We start from the raw sequence: 26,914 nt of genomic DNA, 5'->3' as shown, positions 1-26,914 counted from the left end.
AACACACTTCCTATCATCATCTCCATTTTTCATAGAGAAGAAAGCTGAGGTTCCAAAGGGGTGACATTTCCAGTGTCACTCAGCTTGTACAGCAGAGCTGGGATTCCAGTCCAGAACTGCCTGATGCCAAATTCTATGCCTCTTCTCCTGTCACCAGTTTCACGGTGACCGTGGCTGAGTTACCTGACCCCTCCGCCCTTGACTTTCGCGGTGTATGAAGTGGACGGTGATGCGCTCAGGTACACGAAATGCATTCCAGGTGTATGAAGATGCTTCAAAACATTAAGAACTGTAGCACCTTCACACATTCTCATTAGTTTTTAAGGAAGAGACTGGATTGGTCTCTTGGGCAGCTGGGCGCCTTTTGAATACTGGGCCTGAGCTGGGGCAAGGGAGGGGGCAGTGGAGCCTAGAAGGGGGGAACTGATTTACCAGCCTTCACGTAAGCTGAAAGGGCTCCTGGCTGCTGTCCTCACTAATTAGAACAGAGATTTCTGCTTCTCTATGAGAACGGGAAGGTCTGGGCTGGAGCCCGGGTTACCTGTTCCATCTGTATTTTAATAGAACATTTATTTTAATAGGATTTAATCTTGAGATGCAAAGACGGAAACAGAAACAGTGTGTAAATCAAGAGGTAACCAAAACAGGCTGTCTGAAAACTAGATCTTCAAAGGTGCCAGGAAGAGCTTTTGAGTGTGACATCAACAAAGGCCAGTTACTGATAGCTGAGAAGGTCCCTCAAGGGCACGGCCGTGGAGAGGCAGGACACAGCCCGTGGTGGAAGTGATGGGAGCAGGGACACCTGGCTTCCACATTGCAGTTCCTCTGACCTTCCTTCCCCTTTTCTGGAAAATGCCCCCACCTCCCCCCACCTCTGCAGCATTCACCCTGTCTTTCTCCTCCATGAGTACACAAACACAGGCAGCAGTCCTGATTATAAATGGATTGTGTTCCAAGCATTCATTTGTGCTGTTTCAAGTCACTTCCATCAATGTTTGTGGAAGGCCAGGTGTGTGCCAGGCATGGGACAACAGGATCCTGGAGGAGAATAAGATACTGTCCTTGCCTTAAGCTGCCTGTGCTCCAAGTAGAGACCGGACATGTAATGTGAACCCCATACAGAAGATGGTGGGTGCTGGAGGAGATGGTGACCTCCATCCTGGAGGTCAAAAGAAGGAGGGACCACCCCAAGGAAGGCTTCATGGAGTTGGTGGCGTTTGAGGTGGGCCAGGGAGACTGGACAAAATTTCTGAAGGGAGAGATGAAGTAGGGAAGTACATTCTAGTTAAATGGGACAGGGTACACAAAGGAATGGAGGTAAGGAGAGCGGCGGACACGTTCAGAACTCAGTTGGACTGTGGTGTGGATTTCACATTGGGCAGTAGTGGGAAATGAGGCTGTCAGGGTCACCTCAGGCCATTTTTGTTGGTGTTAAATGCCAAGGAGTGAAGGGCAGGTTAGGCTTCTCTGTTCCCTGCCTCCCCCAAACTCACATGGCAGTTTGGTGCCCTAGTTAGCTCAGAAACATAATTAGTATTACAGTTGAAATGGAGCTCTGTAACCTTTGTTTTATTGTAATGCTATTTATTGGGGTTTCGGGCTAGAGGGTCTTCATATTGGAGGAGTGGTAGGTGGTACCTCCCAAATGACTCTTGATTGGCAGTTTAGCTAAATGAGTCAGGAATCTTTTGGTTGCAGGTGACAGACCCCAATTCTAATGAACTTAAAGGGAAAGAGAAATGTATTGGTTTGGGTAATTGGAAGGTTCAAGGGGGACAGATTCAGGTACGGCCGGATCCAGGGCTAGAATAGTATTCTGGACACTGGTTCTCTCTCCCCATGTCTAAGCTATGCTTTCTTTTGGGTTGGCTGCATCCTCAGGTTGTCCACAAAGAAAGATGATGGCTATTCCAGGCTTAACATTCTGCCAGTGTAGCAATACCAACCAACAGGAAGAGCAAGTCTGTTTTCTGATGATTTTCGAGGGAGTCCCAGGGACCACTCATACTGGACACGGTGGGTCACGTGCCCACCTCTGAACTTTGGCCAGAGGGATGAGCTATGCTGATGGTCCAAGTCTAGGTGCCCCCCCCTGGTTCTAGGGGTGGAGTCACCTGGACTGAGAAAATAGGAGGGTGGGTCACCTAAGGAAATTTGGTATGTTGCTGTCAGTAGACCAGGGAATGGAAGCTGGACAGGAGAAAACAGCAGCTGTCTGCTCTCCTGGCCCCGGTGGTTTAGTTGGTGTTGGTCTCTGTTCAATCTTGTCTACTTTGCTGGTGGCTGCAGAGGCTGGTACTCTCCCAGATGCAGGGATGCCCCCTTCTGCCTCTGCTGGGTGAGGTGTTCTCTCTTCTTCCCTGATGCAGCATATTGGACCCCCCAGCCTTACTAAGCACATTCCTTGGGCACCCCCTTCCCAGAGTCTATCCCGGACATTGGGGCAGTCCAGTGCGTGACTGTGTCAGACCTTGCTTGGGGTCGGCCCTCAACTCTGGGGTTCAGTGATACTTCCCCATCCTCTTTTGCTGGTGCTCTGTGGGGCTTATTTGCCTCTCCACCCAGAAAGTCTGGATTCCTTTCATTTAGATTGCTCCTTCCTCTGACCATCTAGCCATTGATGCTCTTGGTCACAAGGTCCTGTCTGAGAGTGGGGCAGCTCTGTATGATCCATCTCCCTGCTGGAAGCTCAGGCCCGGCGGAGATCTCAGGGGTATGAGAGGTGGGGACCCCTAGACAGCAAGGAAGTAACTGCAGCAGGGCAGAGGGGCAGCCTGAAGCCCCACAGAAAAACCCAGGGAAAGTAGCACCATATGTGATCCTGAATGTACATGGTGTTCAAACAGTGGCCCTCAGTTTCCCTACCTGTGAAATGGGACTAGTTCTAATGAATGACTGATTTTCACTTGTTCTTTAACTGGAATTATTTGTGTAAGCAAAGCTCTTATTCAGCAATTCCACTTCTAGGTACATATGCCCAAAAGAACTGAACGCAGGAACTCAAACGGATATCTGCACACCCATGTTCATAGCAACATTATTCAGAACAGCCAAAAGTGGAAGCAACTCAGGTGTCCTTCAGCAGGTGACTAGATAAACAAAATGTGGTATATCCATACAAAATATTATTCAGTCACAAAATGGAATGGAATTCCGATACAACGTGGATGAACCTGAACACATTATGCTAAGTCACTAAGCCAGAAGGACAGAAATTTGCTTGATCTCACTTACGTGAGGTACTGAGAATAGGTAAAAGCAGAGAGCCAGAAAATAGAATAGAGTTAACAGGGTTCGGGGTGGTGGTGGGGAAGAGTTATTGTTCAGTGGATCAGAATTTCTGTTTGGATGATGGAAAAGATTCTGGAAATGGACAGCTGTGATGCTTGCATAATACTGAAAGCCTCTGGATTGCACACTTGAAAATGGCTAGAGGGGTAAGAGAACAAACATCTTATTCAGACCCTCATATGTAAAAAAAAGATAAAAGAGAGTGTTTCCCTGGTTGAAGATGGGGTAACCAGGTTGGGGGAGCTCTAGTCCTGTCTCCATGAGCACTGAAATACATTTGGGGCCAGAGTGCCTTGGGGAAGCCACAGCCCACCCTTCTCTACAGGTTCTGAAGTTGACGGTCCCCAAGACCTCTCTCTTGTCCAAGCCCATCCCCCTCCTCCAATGGTCATGTGTTGATGGGAAGGTCAGCTCAGGGAGAAGGCTCTGGAGAGACTGGGCCACCTTGTGTGAGCTCTCTTTTTATCCCAGCATTTTCCTTTCCTGTAGCTGTGGACTCCTGGACAGGCATTTGTCAGTGTCTTGTGGGGTTCTCCTTGGAGGCCAAGGGGACTGGTGGGTGGGTGGGGACTTCTGGGGGCTCAGCATGGATTCTGGTAGGAGTGTGGAGAGAAGAGTCTTGACTCTGAGCTGACCTTTGGGCACAGATCAGAGCCTGTGGCCACACGACAGAAGGCTTGGGTTTGGTGCCCACAACATGGATGCCTTCGGTGACTGCCAGCCAGACGCGAGCTGGGCAGCAGCCATTCCAGGGGGTGCTGTCCATGGAGAGCAGGCTTCAGGGTGGACATCTCTGCTGTTCCTGACCATCACACAGGCTTAGAACCTTCTTCTGAGCGTTTTCTGGGCTGCTTCTTGCCAATCTGATTTTTTTTAAAAGAAATGTTTATTATATTTTTAAAATCCATGTTCCTTGCAGAAAATTTGGAAAACACAGAAAAGTACAAAGACTAAAATAAAAATCATCTGCAATCCCAGATGGGGGATTGCAGAGATAACCACTATTAACATTTAATATATTTTTTTCTGGTCTTTTTTCCCTCTAAACACATACCCTCCCACACAGTGTATTTACATCTGCATCTACATCTGTTTCTATATATTATAACAAACTAGGGATTATACTTTAGATATAATGTATTAGGACTCTTGGGGGCAAATGTCAGAAGCCCAGGTTGAATTAAACAAACAAAATAGGGGGATGTATTGGCTGTCATAACCCATTTGTAGAAAGGGCTGGGCCTCAGGGACAGCTGGATCCAGGACCTTGAACAATCTCTGTTCCTCTCTGTCTCTTGTGTCTGTGTCTCTTTTTGTGTTGGCTTCATTCTCTTGGGCCATCTCTACCTCTGATGTTGAAACCATGGTTACAGACCACTGTGGGTTTAACATTTTAACGCTTTTTCCTCCAGAGAGGGGAAAAAAAATCTCCTTTCCACCAGCTCCATTTAGACAAACCCCAAGGAGTTCCAATTGGTTTGGATCACATGCCCATCTGTGCATTAATCTCTACATGGGGGTTGGGTGGGGATTTATGCTTGGCCCAGCCTGAGTCAGGGCTCATCCCTGTGGCTGGTGTGGTATTGTGAGCATAAGAGTCCTTTCCATTGGGAGAGGAGCAGATCCCTAAAGTAAAGGTGGGGAGTTTCATTATCAGATGAAGTGGTAAAAGTGACTTGGGCCAGGCAGAAACCATAGACAAAAGTTGCTTTGGCATTGGTTCCAGCCCTTGGGGGGGGGGGGGTAGCACAGTGTTTTGAGTGGGCACGTGGGCCCTCATTCACATACCCATTTAATGAAAGATCAATTGATAGCATCCCATGAGCAGTACAGTTTGGCCACACCCATCACCATTACGCATATGTATAGTCCCTTCGACCCAGGGAACCCCCTTAGAGAATTTATCCCGCATCTATATTTGCACATGCGTGGAACGATATAGTACAAGGTCATTCACTGCAATATTGTTTGAAACAGCAAAACGCTGGAAACAAGCAAATGCCTATCAGTAGAGAACTGGGCACCTGGATTCATGCCCTGGAATGCCATGTGACTTAAAAAGGAATAGGGAGGCTTTCTAGGGTCCAATGTAAAGTTCTCCCAAGATATTCTGAGTAAAGAAAAGCAAGGTGCAGGATGGAGTGTACAATATATGCTGGTTTTTTTTTTTGTATAAAAAAGGGTGAAAATAGGACTCCATCTTTGTGTTGGCTTATGTTTGCATAAAGAAACTGCAGAAGGATGTGTAGAAACCATTCCATGAGGTGGCTGGGGAGCTGCATGGGGACAAGGATAAGACAATGCCTTTCACCATATATATACATATATGTGTGTGTATATATATATATATATATATATATATATATATATATATATACATATATGTATATATAAACATTTTAACTGTTTGTTTATTTATTTTGAGAGAGAGAGATAGTGAGCAGGGGAGGGGCAGACACACACACACACACACACACACACACACACACACACACACACAGAATCCCAAACAGGCTCCACACTATCAGTGCGGAGCCTGACGGTGGGGCTTGAACTCACAAACTGTGAGATCATGGCCTGAGCTGACATCAAGAATCTGATGCTTAACCATCCAAGCCACCCAGGCGCCCCTCACCGTATACCTTCTAATACATTTGGCTTTTGAACTACATTAATGTATTATTAAAAATCAACAGATCATTTCCTTTTGGAGTGATCAACAAGTTTGGGAGTCAGAAATCCTGTGTCAGTGTCTGTTGCACACAGTGCAAATGTACCTAAAGCTGCTGAATTGTAGTGTTTAAAAAAAAATTTTTTTTAGTGTTTATTTATTTATTTTTTTGAGAGAGAGAGAGACAGAGAGAGAGAGTGTGCAAGTGGGGGAGGGGAAGAGAGAGAGGGAGACACAGAATCCAAAACAGGCTCCAGGCTCTGAGCTATCAGCACAGAACCTGATGTGGGGCTTGAACCTATGAACTGTGAGATCATGATCTGAGCCTAAGTCGGATGCTTAACTGACTGAGCTGCCCAGGCGCCCCTGAACTGTATTCTTTAAAATGGTCAAAATAGTAAATTTTGTGTATGTTTTACCACCATTTTAGGAGTGAAAAAAAGTCAGCAGACCGAAAAAAAAGTGGAAAAGCCAGAAAAATAACCAACCAGAAAAACTCCATGGAATGTGAGCTCTGAAGTCAAGTGGCCTGGGTTCAAATCCTGCCTTTGCGATTTTGTAGCCCTGGGACTGTGCATAAATTGTTTAATTTCTCAGAGATTCAGGATAGTCATTTGTGAAGTGTGGATAATAAAAGAATCTGTATTCTGAGGGTGAATGAGAGGTTGGGATGAAGTGTGGTGCCCAGAAAACATGGGCCTCCCTGTGAGTTTAGCTCTGCAGGAAAGGAGGATGGCCACAGGAGGCTTACCACCTCCCCTCTCACTAGGTGGGACCTTTGCATTTTAGTGAAGACTCTTGAAGACTGAAAACATCCTAGACTCAAAGGGAGGAATGGTCGGAATTTCAGAAAAATTTATAGCTCCTTTCTGGGGACAATGAGTTCTTATCATTTTCCAGGGAGAGTTTAACTTTCACCTTGGCCTCCCCCTTTGGCCCCCAGGTGGTTGAGCTGGAAGCTGGAGAACAAATGACCTGCCCGTGGAAAGGGGGTGAGCCAGGAGAAGGGAGAAAGGACAGCCAAGGTTCAGACCGGAGATGGACGGAGCCTGAGCTAGCTGAAAGGTCCAAGCGGGAAGGTTTGAAGCTGGAGAAAATGAGGCAGTCATTGCAGACAAATGAGCCCCGACCTCCCTCAGCCCCTTATCTGCCTCTAGCTATTGCTCTCCGCTCTCCTTTACAGCAGAACTTCCAGAAGACCACCTCTGGCTTTGCTCCCCACGACGCCACACGGCTGCCTTTCTGCCCTCAGCTCAGAGTCATTTGACACAGCTCAGTGGTCCCTCCTTCTTAGAATGCTTTCTCCGTTTTGCTGGTGAAAGCTCCCGCTCCCGCTTCCCCTCTGTCTCCCGGCAAGTTCACCGCCTCCTCCTTCCCTGACTTCCAATGCATTGTGGAATTCTCTGTCTCCCTCCTGGTGTTCACCTGGGTGTCTGAAAGTCATTCCAGATGTAGCAGGTCTACAGTGAAATTCCTGTGCTCTCTCTAGCCCCCTACTCATCCCTTAGGTAGCTTTCACCATCTCACTTGCTTAGCCCAAATTCTCGGACTCACCCTTGACTTCTCTGTATTCTTCTTGCCCACATTCAATCTCGCCCTGGGTTATTGAGGTGACTTTGTATTTTTTGATTTGTATTTATTTATTTTTAAAGTTTATTTACTTATTTTGAGAGAGGGAGAGAGAGAGAGAGAGAGAGAGAGAGAGAGAGAGAATGCAAGCAGGGGAGGGGGCAGAGAGAGAGAGAGAATCCCAGGCAGACTCCATGCTGCCAGCACAGAGCCCGATGTGGGGCCCAAACTCACGAACCGTGAGATCATGACCTGAGCCGAAATCAAGAGTCAGATGCTTAACTGACTGAGCCACCCAGATGCCTCAAGGTGACTTTTTCACTGGCCTCCCTGCTCCCTGCCACTCTTTGCCCCCTTACGGTTCTTCAACACTGCAGTCTGAATGATCCTTTGAATCTGTCAGTCAGATCACATCTCTGTTCTGCTTACAACTCTGCCTTCTATGGCTTCCTGTTTCCTCATAGTAGAAGCCAAAGTTCTTACCATGGCCATGGGCCCTACATGATCTGTTCCCTGTGATTTCTTTCTTCCTTCCTTACCTACCTTCCTTCCTTCCTTCCTTCCTTCCTTCCTTCCTTCCTTCCTTCCTTCCTTCCTCTTTCTTTTCTTTCTTTTCTTTTCTTTTCTTTTCTTTTCTTTTCTTTTCTTTTCTTTTCTTTTCTTTTCTTTTCTTTTCTTTTCTTTTCTTTTCTTTTCTTTCCCCCATGATTTCTCTGCCCTCAGCCCCTGTTCTTTATTCTGGGCTCTGTCTGCACTGGCCACACTGGCCTGTTTGCGACTTCTTGACTAATTAAGGTATGCTTCTACTTAAGGACCATAGCCCTTGCTGTTCTGTCTACATGGAATGCTTTTCCCCAGACACCCTCACCACTTGCTTCCTCACTCCCTTCAGGTCTTCTCTCAGATGTCATCTTCTCATCGAGGTCTTCTCTGATGACCCTGTTTAAATTTGCAAACTGTTCTCTGCTTTATTTTTCTTCGTGGCATTTGCCAGCACTTGATATACCTCATATTTAAACTTTTTATGTTATTAGGTGTTGATTATCTCTTTCCTCCACTAGAATATGAGCTCCAAGAGGGCAGAGGTTTTTGTCTGTTTTGTTCACTGTTCTCTCTCTGTGGCCTGGAACGGTGCCTGGCACATAGAAGATGCTCAACAGGAATGAACGAATCACATTTGGTTTTCATAGGGAGGGTAATAGGATGACATTTCAAGGCCTTATGTGGCTCATATGATCAGATTTACATTTTGAAGGGTCACTGGAGCTCCTGGGGAGAAATTATTGGAGTGGGACAAGAGTGGGATTGTGGATATTGGTTAGGAAGATGTCAGTGGCTTCGGGATGCTGGTGGAGGGGGATGGAAGGACATCGACGGACCCGGGAAAAATGTAGCAGGTAGAATGAAGGGATCATTGATTGTTGGAGCTGCGCTTCTCAAACTTTACTGTCTGTGCACGTCACCTGGGCATCTTGTCAAATTGCAGATTCCCACTGGCAGGTCTGGGGTAGGCCTGAGAAACTGCATTTAGACCAGCTTCCAGGGGACGTCCTGCTGCTGGTCCACGACACAGCTTGAGTAGTAGGGGTTGGATGTCAGGCATAAGGCAGGAGGAAGAGTCAGGGTGCTCAGTGCCTTTATTTGGGAGACAGAACTTGGGAGGAGGAACAGGTTGGGGGAAATGGGGTCACTTCTGGGCATGTTGATTTTGAGGTGCTGTGAGATCCCAAGTGTAGATGTTCAGTTGGCAGTGGGGTCTGTAGCTGACAGGAGAGGCCCGAGCAGGAGACAGACAATTGGGGGTCCTCATAGGGACAGCAAACGCAGCCCCAGTGTGGGTGAGACTGAGTAGGGAGAGGGTGCATTGAAGGTGGTCAGGGCTGTGGGGACCCCTACTCTCTGGAAGTTTTTTATTGCCATGAAAGATGGATTGCCAAGGCAAGGGCATTGGGTTAAGATACCTGATTGGATGTGGGGCAGATGTTTTTCTTCACTAGGCTCATTCAATACTGTCCTGACCTTGGGGGTTTAATAGCCTCACAAAGAAAATGTGCAGGAGCCTTTTCCCTGAAGGCAGTGGCCAGTCCAGGGCACATGGAGGAAGCCAGACAGTTCTGGTTCTCAAGAAGGCAGGACATCCTCCAGTTTTGGTGCAGCTGTCCTGATGGGCCTGTCCTGGAACATTTGGGGGTTCTGCTGCCTTGGACCCCCAGCGTGGACTTGGGCGAACCTAGTCTCAGATCCCACTTAGCCAGGCAAACTGGAGCAAGGCACCGCACCTCTCTGGACCTGCATGATGGGGTAATAATAGCCGTGGTTGTGAGGGTCAGTGAGATGTTGTGTATAACATGCCGAACCCAGAGGCTATAGAGTTGTAATAGTTCTCTCCAGAGGGTGTGCACAGTCAGGATGGGCACTGGACTTGCCCACTCCCTCCCTCCCCGCTCCCCTGCACGCGCCTGGCTTGGCCCCACTTCCAAACACTTCTCACGTTCATGGTCCTGCCTCCTCCTCCAGCCCTCTCCTTGGCTTGAGCCCTCTCCTGCCATTTAGATCAGTCCCCATGATCTCTCTTGCTCTGAATCACACCCCCACTGGTGCCCATACGTTCAAGCCGGTCTCTCATCCATTCACTTTTCCATTCTGAGCCTGGCTGTAAACCCCCTGGGGGTGTTGTCCATCTGTTCATCCATGTCCCCCGTTGCTCTTTGGTCCTTGAGGCTGGGTAGGTGCTGAGGACCCAGTGGGGATGAGGCAGGCCTGATCCCTCCCCTTACGGAGCGCTCAGTCGGGTGGGGAAGACAGGGATCCAGCGGGTGGTTGCGGTGGAGGGGCTGGGTGCTGTGACACGGGAGGCTGTGCTGTGGCAGCAGACAGCACAGGGGGCCTGACCCAGGGTGGGCATGCCATCTCCAGGAAGGGACATTCTGGCAAGTCTGGAGAGGGGGTGTGGGCAAGGAGAAAGGTCTGGACGGAGGGCTGTGGTGGGAGTGACAGGTGGCTCAGTAGAGGAACGGACAGGTTTTGTGGGCTGGGGGGCAGGTGAGGAGGGGACGTGAGAGGGATGAGATGAGGTTGGGTGGGTCCAAGACAAGGGGCTCTTGAGGGCATGTTAAAGAGTTGGGTTTGGTCCTAATGGTGGAGGGGAGCCATTGAAAGGAGGGTGCTGCCATTTACTTTGCACTAATTTTCCACTTTCATTTCTGTTCATTGTGGTGGATACACATAGAACTTACATTGTAGCCATTTTGATGTGTACAGTTCGGTGGCATTATTTTTGATCACCAAACAGAAAGCCCGTCCCCGGTAGCAGTCTCTCCCTTTCCCCTCTACACCCCTAACCACCCACCAATCTGCCCTCTGTCTCCAGATTTGCTTATTCTGGACATTTCACTTAGATGGAATCCTATAATATGTGGTCTTCTGTGATGGGCTTCTCTCACCTGGCATCGTGTTTTCTCTGTCTTTTAGCCTATGTTAGTACATCGTTCCTTTAAAAACATTTTTTTTTTTAAGTTTATTCATTTTGAGAGAGAGAGAGAGTGTGCATGTGAGCGGGGGAGAGGCAGAGAGAGAGGGAGAGAAAGAATCCCAAGCAGGCCATGCACTGTCAGTGCAGACCCCAAAGTGGGGCTCGATCTCACGACCACGAGATCACGACCTGAGCTGACATCAAGAATTGGACGCTTAACCAACTGAGGCACCCAGGCGCCCCAGGACATCATTCCTTTTAAAGGCTTATTATACTAATGTCCTTTTAAAGGACATAGCGTATTTTATTTATCCATTCATCTGTGGTTGGTTGTTTGGGTCATCTGCACATTTTGGCTATTGTGAGTCGTGTTACTGGGAGCATTTGTGCACAAGTTTTTGTTTGAACCCGTGTTTTCACTTCTTCGGGGTATGTTCCTAGGAGTGGAATTGCTGGCTCGTGTGCTGACTCCGTGTTTAACTCTCGGAGGATACGCTGCCCGTTGTTTCCCAAAGAGGCTGCGCGGTTACACATTCCCACTGGCATGGTACAGGGTTCCAGTTTTTTCACGTCCTTGCCAACACTTGTTATTTACTATTATTTTTTAAAATTATGGTTATCCTGGTGGGTGTGATCAGCTTTTCACTTTAGAAAGATCCTTGTGTCTGGAGCATAGATTGAGGGGTGCGGTGGACGGAGATGGGTTAGGATGGGGTGGCCGTTGTCCAGGTGAGAGATTGATAGGTGACCAGGTGACAGTGGGGTGGAGAGAAGAGACCAGTTTGGGAGGTGGTGAGGACTTAGTGAGATGCACTGAGGCCTTGGGTGGGGAAGAGGGGGTCAGGCGTGACTTACATGATATCCCTGCAGGCTAGCTCTGCGCCAGCACATGATGGGTGCTTTATAAATACTCACCCGAACACTAGATTCCCGAGGAGGAGAAATGGGCCTTTGGAGCTCTTTGTGCTCTTACGGATGGCCCTTCCCATGGCTGTGCCTGATATAATCCTCGGGCTTGGAGGGGAGGGTGAAGAGAGGTCTCAGGTAGCCCCTCTTCTGAGGGAGGCGCAGGGTTACGGAGCCCCCTGATCTGGATCACCTCCATCCTTCTTCATTTCCAGGTCTCCAGGAGACCACATGGTGGGGCTGGGGAGCTGGAGAGAGTGGCTTTTTGGGGGAGGGTGTGAACCTGTGGGGACCAGTCCAGGACTGGACTGGCAGCTCTGAGGACGTGGAGCCTTTTCTGGGGTCCCCAGCCTCAGGGTAAAAGCACTTCCTGTGTATAGGTCACGCCACGTGAAATTCCCTGCTGCTCCTCCAGGGACACCCAGGGAGAGCTCACAGGTTTCCTCCATTCTTGACGCTTCTGTCAGGGTTCCTGAGGACCCAGAAAGACCTGGCCCAGCCCTTTGTGTGGTTCTCGTTGACGTTCTTGCCATAGGCCCTGCCTCTGGGTGTACCTGACCTACTGGGGTTTCTCCAGCTCTGCAGCCTTTTAATGATGGATTTTGGCCTAGATAAGGAGGGAAGTGTCTTTCGATCTAAAAGCTTGCAGCAGCTTCCCTTTTCTTTCTCCTCTCTCCTCCCTTTTCTCTCTTTTCTCTCTCCCTTTTCATCCTCTGCCCCTCTGCCGGGTTCCCCTGCCCCCAACCCGCTTCTGTAAATCTGTAAAACAAACACCTTAAAAAAAATCCCATTCATCTGTTCCGTGTGCAGCTCCAAGCAGGATAAAGCCTCTGCCTCCCTTGGGAGCTGGCTTTTGAGCTTTGGGCATTAGCTCTGTTTATGTGGCTTGGGACAACTGGAGGAGAATCCCAGGGCACTGCCGTGTGGCCCGGGGCCTTGTCACGGGCTTCAGCGGCGCTCATCTGACCCAGATACGTGGGTGGGTGGCCCTCTGCTCACCTTCCGGTCCAGAGAAGGACCGAGAAAGGACAGGCAGGGGGCCAGAGATCACTAACCTTTGAGCGGTGGCAAAGCCAGACGGTCTGCTGCAGTCACCCCTGGCCTGTGGGCTTCTTGGCCGACTGGACCTCTGCCTGTTCTCCTCTCTCCAGGGAGAGCGTGGGGACTGGAGGTCAGATTTGCTGGGGGGGGGGGGGGGGGTGGGCACCTCCGCCCAATGATGGCTCATTGTGTTCCCAGCTACCCAGGTGAACCTTGCAGCAGCAGCAGGTGCTACCCTGACAAGCACACGGCCATGTCCTTGGCCATGTCCTTTGCTCTGCCGAGGGAATTTATTGTTCAGCACCGTGGGAGGTGTGGGGGGTTGCAAGGAGCACACTAGGTGTCCTCCTCAGGAGCTTGGAGTTTGCACTGCAAGTGAGAACCCTGCTCACAGGGCTGGACCCTGACGGAACAGGGAAGGTGAAGTTCAGCCAGTCCATGTTTTGCTGCCCAAAGGCGGAGGGGGCAGGGGGTGGTGGTGGTGCAGAGGGGCTGCAGCTGTCTTCGCTTTTATTCTTTGCTTCGGTGGCCTGTTCATTCACTCGGTGCATGAACGGGATAGCTCGGACCGCAGATTGTGGAGTCAGACTTCTTGAGTTTAGAGTTCTGGGTTCCCTCCAAGAACTGGCTGTGTTTCCCAAGCCTCAGCTGACTCATTTATGTAGATGAAAACATCTCCTTGTCCTGATCATCCTCACAGAATTGTGCTTGGCAGAGAAGGTGATAAGAAACCTCATCAGTGTAATTATTATGCAAATGTAAGGTCTTAGTTTTTGAGGGCCTGCAGTGAAGGAATGTGGCCCTGGGCCCCGTGGGCGTGGGTGGGCTGCCGACGTGGCCCCTGCCTTCAGAGCGTATATATCTACCATGCCGGCCTGCAACTAGACACATTTCATGGAGGATCTGGCTGGAAGGTTCTCATCATGTTTTCTCATGGGGCACTGGCCCAGCATGGCCCTCAAGCTCTTCAATTCATTCAACAAATAGTGACTGAGTGGCCACGGGAGCCAGGCAATGTTTAGGCGCACGCTGGAGGCCAGCAAAGGGCCCGGGTGCCCCCCAAGTCTTGAAGCTGTGCCCGCCTCCTCTAGCAGAAGGAGGCTCTGTGTCCTCTACATCCTGCCACACGCTCTCAGGTTCTGAGTCCACGGGCTTCAGCGGCGCTCATTGGCTGGATGATTTTTGTGGCTGGCCTAGATGTGGCCTCTTCCTGTCACTCTTTGGTCTGGCCAGCTGGGGCAGAGAGTAGATCTGGGAGGGGGTGACAGAGTCCCTGGGCAGGGGCCTTTAATTCTCAGTGGCCCCAGCTGCCTGTGGAGGCCGACCTCGTGCCTCCTGGGGAGAATAATGCCATTTCCGTGGACAGACCCTTCCAGTGTTACTGACGTTGATGCATCAGCTTGTCACTTAAGTGACCAGGGCAGCTGGAAATGATGCAGCAGGGGGGCCAAAGCAGCAGCCTCTCCTCAGCCCCGATTCCCTGTGGCAGGTGCTGGGCCTGCTCCCTGAGGCCTCGCGTGCTCTGACTTGATGGGTTGCAGGAAGCAGATGTGGCAAGGCCCTTCCCCACACCCAGACTCCTTCATTAGATGCCTCTGGATTCTTTGAATTTTTTTCCCCCAATGAGTATGTAATGATATTTATAATAAAAATGTACAATTCAGAAATAGAGTGATGGCCTCTCACTCAGTGATGTCCTTTTTAAAAAAAATATTTATTTTTGAGAGAGCACAAGTGGAGAAGGGGCAGAGAGAGGGGGACAGAGGATCTGAAGCCGGCTCCATGCTGACAGCAGTGAGCCTGATGCGGGGCTCGAACCCACGAACTGCAGGATCTTAACCCGAGCTGAAGTTAGATGCTCAACCGACTGAGCCGCCCAGGTGCCCCTCAGTAATGTCCTTTGAAATAATCCAGGATAGGTTATTTGTATTTAAAAGATATTTCTGTAGGGAGTTAGCAAATGAAAAGCAGCTTTCTCTTGAAAAAAACCCAAGAACCAAAATAACTCATGTCAGGCTCTCTTCCCAAGCAGCATATCTTTTGGGCATCACGTTGGTCTAGGAGGAAACCCTCAAGGCTCTTGAACTACTCTTTTCCCAACAGAGTTTAGCCAATGATTCCAGTGTCTGAGCCGCCAGCTCTCAGAGACCAGGGCTACTGCGGTGGGGAGCCATTTAGAACTTGCCACCCAGGGTCCCTTAGAATCCTAGCTTTGCCACTTACTTGCTGTAGGACCTTCCACTTAACCTCTCTAAGCCTCAGTTTTTTTATGTGTAAAATGGGAGCATGGTTCTGTACCTCCTTCATAGGGTTGTAGAAAAGATTAAATGAAATAATGCTTGTCAAGAGCTTTACATTGTACTACATGAATATTAGCTAGGATTATGATGAGGATGAGGAAGTACGGATATTTTTATTATCTTTACCATCCATGTCCAGAGGAGTAATCCAAGATCAAGGGAGCGACATGAGCTTAGACCAAACTAGCGGGGAATGGGTTTACTCTGCCTCTGCCTCTTGAGCAGGAAGTTGAGGTCAAAGTAACAATCTGGTCTACTCAGCCAAATTGCAGTGGAGGTAACACTGGCCTGTCCCATGCTGCTCTTTTAGCCCTCCAGCTCTCAGGGTCTGTGAGCTCCTCATTTTGTTTATCCACTGTTTAGTTCATTCAGTACCTGTCACTATGCTGGGGGCTGGCCTGGCAGGCAGGGTTCATGTCAGAGACCAGGGAAGCGGCCTGGACAGGGGCAGCCCATCAAGGCCCTCTGTTCTCACTGAGTCAGGAGGTGAGCCTGGCCAGGGGAGTGAGTTTCTGTTCATTACTTGGAGATCTTGGTTATCCAGTGTGCTCTGGGTTGCCAAGTTCTTTTTCTGAACCTTCCAGTCATACCACACTGCAAGGGTCATGCCTGTTTTCCAGTGTGTTCCTGGAGGCATGCATAGTTATCTTGTCCTTCCTTTCCTAATTTCCCGGGGAAAGAAGCTAATGCTAGGAGGAGGCAAGAGGGCTGATATCACAGGTTTGGTTCATTGGCATTAGATTCTGGAGGTTGGATTGGAGCATGTTGGTAAGGTGAGATCGCAGCCCTGACCCCTTGGGCTGAGTCAGCTATGCTTGGTTGCTTGGCTGCAGGTGGACCCCTTGCCCTGGCCATTCATCTCCCAGTGATGTACCATGGTCACACACAGGAAAGGGCGAGAATGAAAAGGGGCCACGTGCTCTGTCTCAGTGTTGGAAAACGGCTCCAAGCATTTGTCTTTCTAATGAACGAAGCTTTCAGAGATTGGGAATAGCATTATTCATTGAAAAGACTACATATTTACCCTGAAATTCTATGGTCTGTCTCCACCGAGACTCAGTTGTTTGAGCCAGTGATGAAACTCTATAACTGGCATGTTCCTGAGTAATAACATATTCAGAAGAGTTAAGAGTTAAGAGGCAGAGTCTGGGAGTGTGGTGGAGTGATAGCTTAGCGAGGTGAGCCCAAGTCCGGCAGATAGTTGGGTGGTTCCTTAACATGGATGGTTTAACACACACCTATGCTGGGCATGAGGATGTGGGGCTTTTTCTCTCCTGGGGTCTACTAGGAATTCTGCCAAGACTTGGGACCACGTAGTAAGCAGTGTATCCTTATGTTAGCCTCATTTTTTGGTTCAATAGTCGAGCTTTACTTACTATGATTGTGTAAGAATCGCTTATTGTTGAGCCAAGGAGGGCACTATAATTATGTTTCCTTTCTTGTAGAAGTTTTTATTTTTCCCGGAGTTAGTGATTAATGCGTTTCTTCCATTAGCATAGTTTTCTGTGTACTTATTTTTGTTTTTCTGTTTTACTATTTTTATTTATTGTCATAATTCCTTGAGTAGTCTTTTTTTTTTTCTACCAAGAGTTTGCACCTATTAGATATCCTGTTAGTTCCGTTCTTTTCATCAGGAGGCTTCACTTCCAGAGCCCTCTATCCCCTACTGCACCTGTTATGGTAAAAGGATAGCCATTTTATTAGGCACAAAATCTGTAGGTTAGAATTTCAGGTAGGGCACATCAAAGGTGGATGGCTCATCTCTGCTTCACAATGCCTGAGACCTCATCCTGGATGGCTCAGATGGCTGGAGATGGCTGGGATGCTCAGCTGGGGCCATACGTCTGGGGCCTCAGTTCTGGCTTGGTTCCTAGGTTTCTCTTGTCGCATCTGCTGCGGCTGAAATGTCCAAAATGGTTTCTTCACGTGTGTGGTGTGGATTGGATGTCTGGAACATCTGGAATTTGGCTGGTATCTGTATCTCCATGTGACTGGCCATAGGACGGTAGTCTCAGGATAGTTGGACTTCTTACATGCTGGCTGTTTTCCCTAGAGTAAATGTTCCTAGAGATCGAGGTGGAAGCTTCAAGGGTTCCTGTGACTCAGCCTTGGAAGAAGTTAAGTAATGTTATTTCTGTCCCATTCTGTTGTTCCAAACTGAGTTACAGGGCCAGCACAGGTTCAAGGCAAGGGGAGGTACACGGGCATCCACATCAAGAGATATGCTCATCAGGAAGCCAACTTTGGAGACTAGCTACCACAACTCTCTTTCTTATCCGTTACTTCTTCCTGGAACCATTTTTGGTCAGGTATTGGATCCTCTCATGTTTTTATCTTTATCTTTTCTTTTTCATTTTCCACATCTTTGTCTTCTTGTTCTTTTTTGGGAACTTTGACTTAGTCTTCACATCATGTTTTTATTTTCTAAGATCTCTTTCTCTCCTGATCATTCCATTTTTTTATAGCATTCTCTCCTTGTGTCATGGATACAAAATCTTGTCTTATCTCTCTGGGGATATTACTTTATAGTAGTGTTTTGGGGTCCCCATTGGTTCCTTGCATTGTCTGTTACCTTCGGGTTCCTCTTGATTATTTTGACATCTCTCCCTGATGCTGGAGTCTTTCCTCAAATGTCTGGCCATCCTTGGCTGTCTCTCTGTACCCAAGAGTGAGGCACTAGGAAGTGGATTGGGAACTGTGTGCTTGGGCTGGCCTGCCACCTGGGAGCTTCCATGCAGGGTGATGATTAGGTAGCAAACTGCCCTTTCCATTGGAGTCCAGATGTCTTTTCTCAGGGATTGTTGCTCAGTTTCTTATGGTGGTGAGGGTTGGCAAGGTCATCTGGCAGCTGAGGAAGTGACAGGTTGGGAGGCTGTCCAAAGGCTCTGTGTCTTAAGTATCAAACACTCCGCTGGGGTCATTCCAGCCCATCTTCCAGGCACAAGCCATCTTTTATAGGCTGGATTTTCCTCTTCTGTTACATTTGCTCTTGTCATTTCACACTTAAAAAAAAAAACTGTTATTTTAAGGGGCTTTAGAAGAAGCAAAATAAATGCAGGTAATCAGTCTGATATGTTCATCATGGAAGTTTCAACAGAGACAGATATAGTCTGTCTCTACTTCTATGTTCGTATCCATATCCATATTTATATCTATCTCTCCTAAAAGAAGTGAGAGAGAACTACTTAAAAATTATTTTTTGTTAGGGTGCCTGGGTGGCTCAGTCAGTTAAGCATCCATCTTTGGCTCAGGTCATGATCTCATGATTCGTGGGTTCGAGCCCTGTGTCAGGCTCTGTGCTGACAGCTCAGAGCCTGGAGCCTGCTTCGGATTATGTATCTCCCTCTGTCTCTCTGCGCCTCCCCTGCTCACGCTCTGTCTCTCTGTGTCTTTCAAGAATAAACATTAAAAAAAATATTTTTTGTTGTGATGCATGCCATACATCTAAACTGAATTATGCAGTAAGCCCCCACGTACTTGGCATCCAGGTCATGAAATACTAACAGGCTGGGAAAATGCTGATATTCTGTGCTTTTGTGGCTCCATGGTTTGTGATATTGGTTCTGAAGCTATCTGAGGCCGTGACCCTGTGAGCTGGCCATCTTTGCCCTGACCATGATATGGCTCCTTCAGCTGAGGCCAGACGGTGCCAAGCAGAGTGGCTGAGCGCTGAGGCTGAGCACGTGAGGGAAGCTGTTTCCAGGTGATACAGCGTGTTTAGTCTGGATGACACACGTACCCGCACCTCTCTTCTCCTCACTCCTGACTCTCTGCTAAGGCTTCTGTACTTTCCTGATCCCTCCTGGGTTTCCCAGGACCCCCTGACTTGCGGTGTGTCCAGAATGAACGCTTTATCATCTGCCTTTCACAAACCTAGTTCTTCTCCTCAGATGTGTCATGTTCGAAGCACCCATCACTTGGTTTTCTGACACCCAGCCTTTTAGCTTCTCTTCTTCCTACTGTATCACTAAATGACCTTTTTTTAAAAAAGTTTATTTATTTTTGAGAGAGAGAGAGCGAGCGAGCATGGGGGGAGGGGCAAAAAGAGAGGGGGGCTGAGGATCTGTGCTGACATCAGACAGCCCAGTGTGGGGCTCGAATTCACAAACTGTGAAATCATGACCTAAGCCAAAGTCAGAAGCTTAACTGAGCCACCCAGGTGTCCCCCAACACCCAAATTTCTGACTCCGTGACTCTTGGGCCCACACCACACCCCTCAGAGTCTGCGCTTACTCATGTGTGAGCCGTATGGCGTCAGTCAGTCCTAAAAGTTGTCTGTTGGGTAAGGCTTTTCCCAGGAGTGTGGAGATGTGCCTGTGTGTGTAGGCTGGTCCATCAGCTCTGAGATGTAATACAGGAGGCTCACTTGTCCCTAACCAGGGGCCATAGCCGGGTCTCCAGGGCGGGGTCACCCTCCTGTCCTGTTCCTCCTGGTGCCTGTCCTTTCTCTTACCCCTGGCCCAGTCGAGGGATTCGGGGCCCTCCTTGCCATCCTCACTCAACACATCTGGAGAGAAGCCAGCGTGTTCTTTGAAGCTACAGGCACGAAGTATCACCCAGAACTCCCCTTGGTCCCATGTGTAGCCCCCTTTCATTGCCCAGGGTGTGGCCTATTCACCTCCTGTGCTGCCCTGGGTTCTGCTGTCAGTGCATTCCTTATGGGGGACCCACAGACCCCGTGGATGGACCCCTGATGCTCATGCCTTTTTTTTTTTTTTTTTTTTTTTAATAAGCGCTATGCCCAACATGGGGTTTGAACTCATGACTCCGAGATCAAGAGTCGCATGCTCTGGGACACCTGGCTGGCCCGGTTGGTAGACCGTGCAACTCTTGGTCTTGGGGTCTTGGGGTCATGAGTTCAAGCCCCACGTTGGCTGTGGAGATTTGTTTTAAATATCTTAAAAAAATAAAAAGAGTTGCATGCTCTACCAACTGAGCCAGCCAGGCACCCCGACATTCATGCTTTATAAATATGTGTCTCTAAACCAGCTGTGCCTCCTGATAGGTTCTTCCTGAGATGTGACCTGCTCACTTTTTGCACACTCGTGCTGAGGTGATTTGGGAACTGCGCTCTCTGGAGAACAGGAGAGAGGCTGCCTGTGGGATTTGGGCACCTCCCCTTGCCTCTCCAGGCCTCGATGTCCTTGTCAGTGTGATTAGGCTGTTGAATGGTTTCTAATGGTTTCTCCCAGGGCTGCTGGTCTGTGTCCATGAACCCCAGGATTGGGTGTGCATGGTGGGGGTGGGGGTTTGCCATTTTGCATCCTTGGGGAATTTTGAGTCATCAAAGGTCCAGAGTTGGGGTCCGAATCTCCAGGAACCAATTAGAGTGTGCACGGGGATGGGACATGACACCAGAGTCAACCATGCCAGATGCTTCCAGGTGAGCAGTGCCTGCTCTTCTCAAGGGGAACCGGTGGGGCACTGGGACTCACTCCCTTCGCCTGCTGGCACCTCTCACTCCCGAATCCTGTGCCCCCTTGTGTCCCCTCGCCTCCCCGCCAGCCCCGTGGGGCTCTGTTCTTCTCCGCTTCCACATCGGCCCCAGCACAGGACAGACATTAACTCCCTCACCTCTCCGTCTGTCCCTTTGGGGCTTGGAATCAAGCCATGCGCATGTGCCAAGAGCCTGGTGGCCCCCACACAGTGGCTGGGCTCTCCTGTCCCTGCCTCCCAAGCTTAGGGTCCAAAGTACGTGGGCATCCGAGTTCCCCCAGGTTTGAAGCTGTCCCTGCCTCCTCTCTGTGCTCAGATTCACTTTCTGCCTTGACCCCCCTCCCCTGCGCCCACTCCCTCCCCCCTCATTTGATGGCTGCCTTGGCAACAACGACAGTGGCCAGGTATCATGTTTTTGCTGTGTGCCAGGCACTGTGCTAAGTGCTTTATAGGCTTATTCAGGCCACTGGTGAGGTGGGTATAGTTACACCATTTTACAGATGTGGAAACTGAGGGGCATGGAGATGAAGTGACCTGACCAGGGTCACATAGCTAATCGGTAAGGCTGGAATTCAAATCCAGGCTTGTTGGGCCATAAAGCCGGTGCTTTTGATCTTACTGTACACACTGCCCACCTGCCTTGCTTGAGGCCAGAGCCTGGTTCTCTCTACTCCATCCAGCCTGCTGCCCGGGTGACTGGCCATGCCTGCACGGAGCCTCTCAAGGTGCTTCCAACCATGGGGATGCCCCAGCACTGCTTGCTGCCAGAATGAGGGTTATGTGATTGTGTGCTGGGTCTGGGGTCTCTGTAGCCGGCAAGGCAGACTCCTCTGGGTATGGACCTCAGCCTGCACCCGGCCTGGTGTTCCCTGCTCATCCGTCCCCCTGGCCCGCCTTACCCAGGGACCACATAAGTATCTGCCACCATAAAAACTGTCAAGACACTAGCCCTCGAGGAGTTGAACACGATTTTCTGAGTCCTGTTCAGGGAACGGGCGTTGGGAGTTAGCCCGCCCATTCTGCAGATGAGAAAGCGGAGAGACTGAGACTTTGAGGTTCAGCTCGTCAGGCTTCTAACTCTTCTTTCCTCTTATTGTGTCTGATTCTTACGATGATTTCTCATGAATCTTTTATATTATGTTATTTCCTATTGTTTATGGTTTAGTTGGTTGTATAGGATGGGGAAATGTGATCAGCTAGAACTCAGAAGATCTCTCCAAATCAGTGACAGTGCAGGTACTCCTGAGGGCTGGGAGTGGGGACGAAGGGCGTGGCTGGGATCCCAGTCAGTGTCTGAAGCATTGCCGCACAGGCAGAGCTTGCACAGCCCGGGGCCCTGCGGGCACCAAAGGGCAGCCGGAGAGGACAGTAAGCAGAAGTGACAGAACTAGAGTCCAGTTAGCCCCTTCTCTCTTGTTCGTTTTTAAAAATTCAGTTTTAATCTACATGCCATAACATTCACCCTTTTATACCCAATGCTTTTTAGTGTATTGACAAAGTTGTACAACTGTCACCAGCATGTAGTTCCAGAACATTTTTATCACTTTGGAAAGAAACTCCCCGTTCCTCTCCATTCTCTGTCTGCCCCTGGTGACTGCTAGTCTACTTTCTGTCTCTGGATGTGCCTGTTTTGGACATTTCACGTAAATGGAATCATAATAACGTGGCCTCTTGTGTCTGGCGTCTTTTCACGTAGCGTAATGTTTCCGAAGCTCATCCACGCTGTGGCATAGGTCAGTACTTTGTTCCTTTTTATGGCTGAATAATACTCCATCCACAGACCACATTTTGTTTATTCATTCATTGCGTGCGGACACGGGGTTCTTTCCACCTTTTGGCTGTTGTGAATGGTATGCCTCATTCCTTTTTGGTTGCGTTTTCCCGGGAAGCTTCTTATAGTGGCCAACTGTCTGCATTCCTTTAGCTTGGCTATTTGGAAAACGGGAGAAAACCCAGCCAAGCATGGCTGGGTGGCTGGGGACCTGGTGGGGTGAGAGATGCAGAGGGGGTTTGTGGGTTTGGGAGAACTCTCTTCCGGAGGAAGGCTTAAACCTGGCCCCAGAGCCATCTGCTGATAGGTGAAAGGTTTTCCTGTTGATTATTAACCAGTGGTTATGCTCCTGAGAGTAGTTCCCTGGGGCTAGCATGGGTGCTTATTTGAGATGCCAGAAATGTTTTCAGAGACATTAAACAGTCCTGGACCCTCACTTCTCTCTGTCTACTCGGAGACCAGATCACCATTTTCTGGGTTATAGTAACAATAAATATGATGAAAATAACAATAGTCTACGTTTGTATAGGATTTTATGTTTTATTTCACGGCCATTACATTTAATTCCTCAGAACATCATCACCCCCATCTTTGCAGATGTGGAGAAGTGAGGTAACCTACCCAAGGTCATGCAGTGGGGTGGTGGGTGGAGCCAGACTGGAACCTGGGAGTCCCTTGATCCCTAGTGGAGGGCACTTTCATAGAAGTGTGGGGGACATGGCGGCTGCAGTGGCCTCAAATGGTCTAGGGTAGAGAAATCGAAGCTGGATAGGGAGGAGCTGGAGGCCAGGGTACTGTAAGTAGGGCCCCCACCTGGGGTGTGTCCAGTGCCCTGTGAACAGTCCCATCTGGTGACCCATCTCCTGGCTTTCTCAGCTTCTCCCAAAGGCTCTCTGATCACTTCCTCCAGAGGTTTGCATTTGGCTAAAGCCAGCCAGGCCCTCTCCCAGCTGCCCCAGGATCGCCCATGCTTCTGGGGAAGGAATCCCAGAGCAGAGACCCTCAGTGGCAGATGGTTTTGGGGCAGAGGGATGCTGAGTGGGTAGCACCTCCAGGACCCCCGGAGGCTGGAGGAGGCCCCTGACCCTCACATTCCTGCCTGTTTTACCACCTTTCTCTTTTAGCTGTCTGTATGATCTTCTTCCTCCCTTGTCTGCCGCCTCTCTGTTCTCCCCGGTGCCCCCCCCGCCCCATGGGTCCCATGTCATCAGAGCTGTGTATGAGCATTCATCTGGCTTGGCCAGTGAGGCAGTTTCAGACTCAGTGCCGTGATAATGTCAGGATCACCGTGGGTCACAAGAAAGATATAAGTAATAGTAAGGATACCACCTCTGCTAATAATTTGCCTTATGCTTCTAATAAATGAGAGCCGACTGAAGGTTATCTCTTGGTGTAATCGTGTCACTTTCACCGACTTATGTATGATTTGTTTGCCAGTTCTCTCGGCTGGAATGGCGCTGAGCACCGAAGTTCTTACTCGTCTTATCACAGTACCAGCTGGTGACTGGGCTGGGCCTGGCTGTCCCTGGGAGGGTGGCTCCCAAACGAATGTCCTTGGTTGTGAGGGCGGGGGCAGGACGAGGTTGAGCCCAGCTGACCATGGCTGGGGTGATGACGCTGAAGCAGGGATTTCATCGTCTTTGTTTTTGGTCCTCCAATTACAAGGCCGAGGCTAGCACCTGGGACTTGGGTAGCACATTTGTCTCCCGGGGCTGCTGTAACCAAGTGCCACGGACCTGCACCTTAAGACAACAAACCTTTGTTGTCTCTATTCTGGAGGCTAGAAGTCCAAAATCAAGGTGTCAGAGGGGCCTGCTCCTTCTGCAGCCTCTGGGGTAGACTCCTTCCTTGCCTCCTACAGCTTCTGGCGGTGGCTGGCAACCCTCGGTGTTCCCGCCGCCTCTTTCCAGTCTCTGCCACTATTGTCATGTGGCGTTCTCCCTGTATCTGTGTCTTCACATGGCCACCTTCTCCTCTCGTAAGGACACCAGCCAGATTGAATTAAGGGACGGCCCTGATGATCTCTTGATTACATCTCCAAATAAGGACACATTCATGGGGCCTGGAGGTTAGGACTTCAGCATATTGTTTGGGGGGGACGTGATTCAACCCATAAGAGGCGGTTGGCTCTTGATTAAGTACCTTTGGCTCCTCGGAGTTGAGCGTGGGGAAGGGGACACACGTCCCCTCCCCTCCCATAGGCCACTTGAGCCGTCTATATATACCGATCAGTGAAGGGTCGATTTGCAGCCAAGGTCCTGGGTGTACTCTGAGTTCGGATCTTTCTGAGAGCAGCAGTCTTGCCTTCTACCTACCCAGGCATCACATCTGGTATCTTGGAAGAGCCCAGAACTGGTGCAAAGCTGCTAGCCCCTGGTGCCCATTCCTGCTCCAGCACTTTCCAGGCTCCAGACATCATTCAGGAAATCCTTCTGGCTGGAAGACGCCCTGTGTTCCCCACAAATTGTCCTCACCACTCCCTGGAGACTGGTCCCAGGGGCTTATTCCAGCATCCAGGGAAAACGGGCTGGTGCAGGGAAGGCGGGCTCAGCCCAGGGAGTGTTGGGGCCAGTGGTCCTTTGCCTGAGACTCAGGGACCTTGAGTAATAATCACATCTGCTCTGGTCCCATGGGAGGGGACGTTGAGTACCTTAGGGAGAGAAGTGGACAGTGTGACTGTGTACCTGAGCGTCCTTTGACCAGCTGACCTGCCAGTGTTGCCCTCCTCTGGGATTAGTGTGTCTGGAGAGCCAGGACTGCTGTCAGGCAAGTTTGCCACAGCTCCCTCCAGGGGACTAGTCCAGAGGTCCTCAGCTAACCCCCTGCACAGCCCTGTAGACTTTGGGTAGGGGGCTTGCCTCCTCTGCCTTCCTTGCATGCTTCTTCCTCCTTGGCTGCCAGGCCCCAAGGGGAGCAGCCCTTGTCCATTCTCACCTGAGGGGACCCGAGGGTGGTGCCCCCATCCTTGATCATCTCCCTCCCGCCACTCCCTTTCCCCCACCGTGGCTCTCAGAGGCTGGGCCCATTGAGGACGGAGCAGAGGCTGCAGGGGAAAAGGCAGAGTGACCGGAGGGGGTGAGTCTGTGCTGGGACGCAGCTCTGTGGGGTCCACAGGCAGGTGAGGGCCAGAGCAGCTGGGCTGGACCCCATGCCGGTTCCAGGCCATAACGGGGAGGCGGTGGCTCTGAGAGGTGGAAGGAGCCTCATGCATTCCTCACGTGTGTGTGTGTGCGTGTGTGCATGCACACACGTACATGTGCTGAGTCGTGGCCCTGCTGGTTCTTGGGCCGGTTATAGTCTGGACTCGGAGGGAGGGGGTCCCCCACCTTTCCTGCCCTCAGAGAGAGACTGGGTTCAGGAAGACAGGAGGGGCAAGGCAGACGGAGGATCAGAAAGGGGGATTGACAGGCTGAGGTCAATGGGGTCATATGGATCCTCTGCCAAGACGTTCACGCGGTCTCCTTCCCTGGTTGCCTAGATGAGGATGAGGCATGGCCAGCTGCGGGGGCAGGCAGGGGTCGTGCCGGGGAGACAGGGCCCCGTGGCACCTGGCCTGTCTTCTTTTAGGTTGGGCCTGCCCTGTGGGCTGAGGGGAGCCAGGCTGGGGTGGTGTGTGGGTCTCAGGGCAAGGGCTGCCTCTGGAAAGGCAGGTAGGCCAGGCTCTGTGGGGAGGCCGGGCCTCTCTCATGAAGGAGGCTTGGGGTTGGGGTTGTGATCCCCGTTGGCGAGATGTGGGCTGCAAAGTACAAGAAGCATTCTGTCAAGGTGGCAGTGGGGGTCCTTTGGTCATTTAAGTGTGACCCAGGTGTCAGGCTGACTCTCTTGGCTGCTTCAGGGTGGAGCTCTAGAGAAGGAGACGGCAGCAGAGTTGGGAGCTTTGATGGCTCAGCCTGGTCTTCTTGGGCTTGTCATATCCTCACCTCTCGCTGCTGTCCCGGGAGATAGCCAGGGCACGTCCAGGACACCATAGTCCCTCGTCTGGGGCTCCCCCAGGTTCTGCCCAGCTGGCCCTGTTGCATAATCAATCGTTGCTCCGGAGACTTATCTCACTGCAAACATCGTGCCTGGTGATGAGACTGCGAACTAGCACTCCCTGGTCACCGGCAAGGGCCAGATGGCAAGTGGGGAGTGTGTGAGAGCAGTGAACTTGTCACAGTCATGTTGTCATGGTGACATAACTCTGTTTAGCTGCTTCTCCATGGTCCTAGCCCACGTGAACTAAAATAAGTTCTACCTGCAGCTTACACAGCAGGCAGCCCCATCCTCCGGAGGTCAGCTCTCTGGCCCTGGTGTGTGTGTGGGGTGGGGGTGGGGGGCGGGGGGAAGGGGCAAAGGGTACCCAGGAAGGATGAATCACAAATGTTTATGCTCCTCTTCTGTCTCTGTCTTTTTGCTGGTCCTTAATTAAAATGTATTTTGAAATACATCTACTAAACGTATACATGTAGAGTATTTTG

The 26,914-nt window shown here is 50.2% G+C and overlaps 1 protein-coding gene and 1 long non-coding RNA gene across 9 annotated transcripts in view; both read left to right on the top strand.

The window, feature by feature from the left end:
- Window positions 1–26,914, top strand: part of RAP1GAP2 (RAP1 GTPase activating protein 2) — a 224,252-nt gene that overhangs the window by 94,035 nt on the left and 103,303 nt on the right. The window lies entirely within an intron of this gene.
- Window positions 945–6,613, top strand: LOC109255121 (uncharacterized). The gene is made up of 2 exons (XR_002075090.2): window positions 945–1,222; window positions 6,393–6,613. It is a non-coding gene; the product is annotated as an uncharacterized LOC109255121 (long non-coding RNA).

Source organism: Panthera pardus, unplaced genomic scaffold, assembly GCF_024362965.1.
Source record: "Panthera pardus isolate Hobbes unplaced genomic scaffold, ASM2436296v1 HiC_scaffold_3, whole genome shotgun sequence".
Lineage (NCBI taxonomy): Eukaryota > Metazoa > Chordata > Mammalia > Carnivora > Felidae > Panthera > Panthera pardus.
The sequence above is the reverse complement of the archived record's forward strand: the minus strand, read 5'-3'. Positions and strand labels throughout refer to the sequence as shown.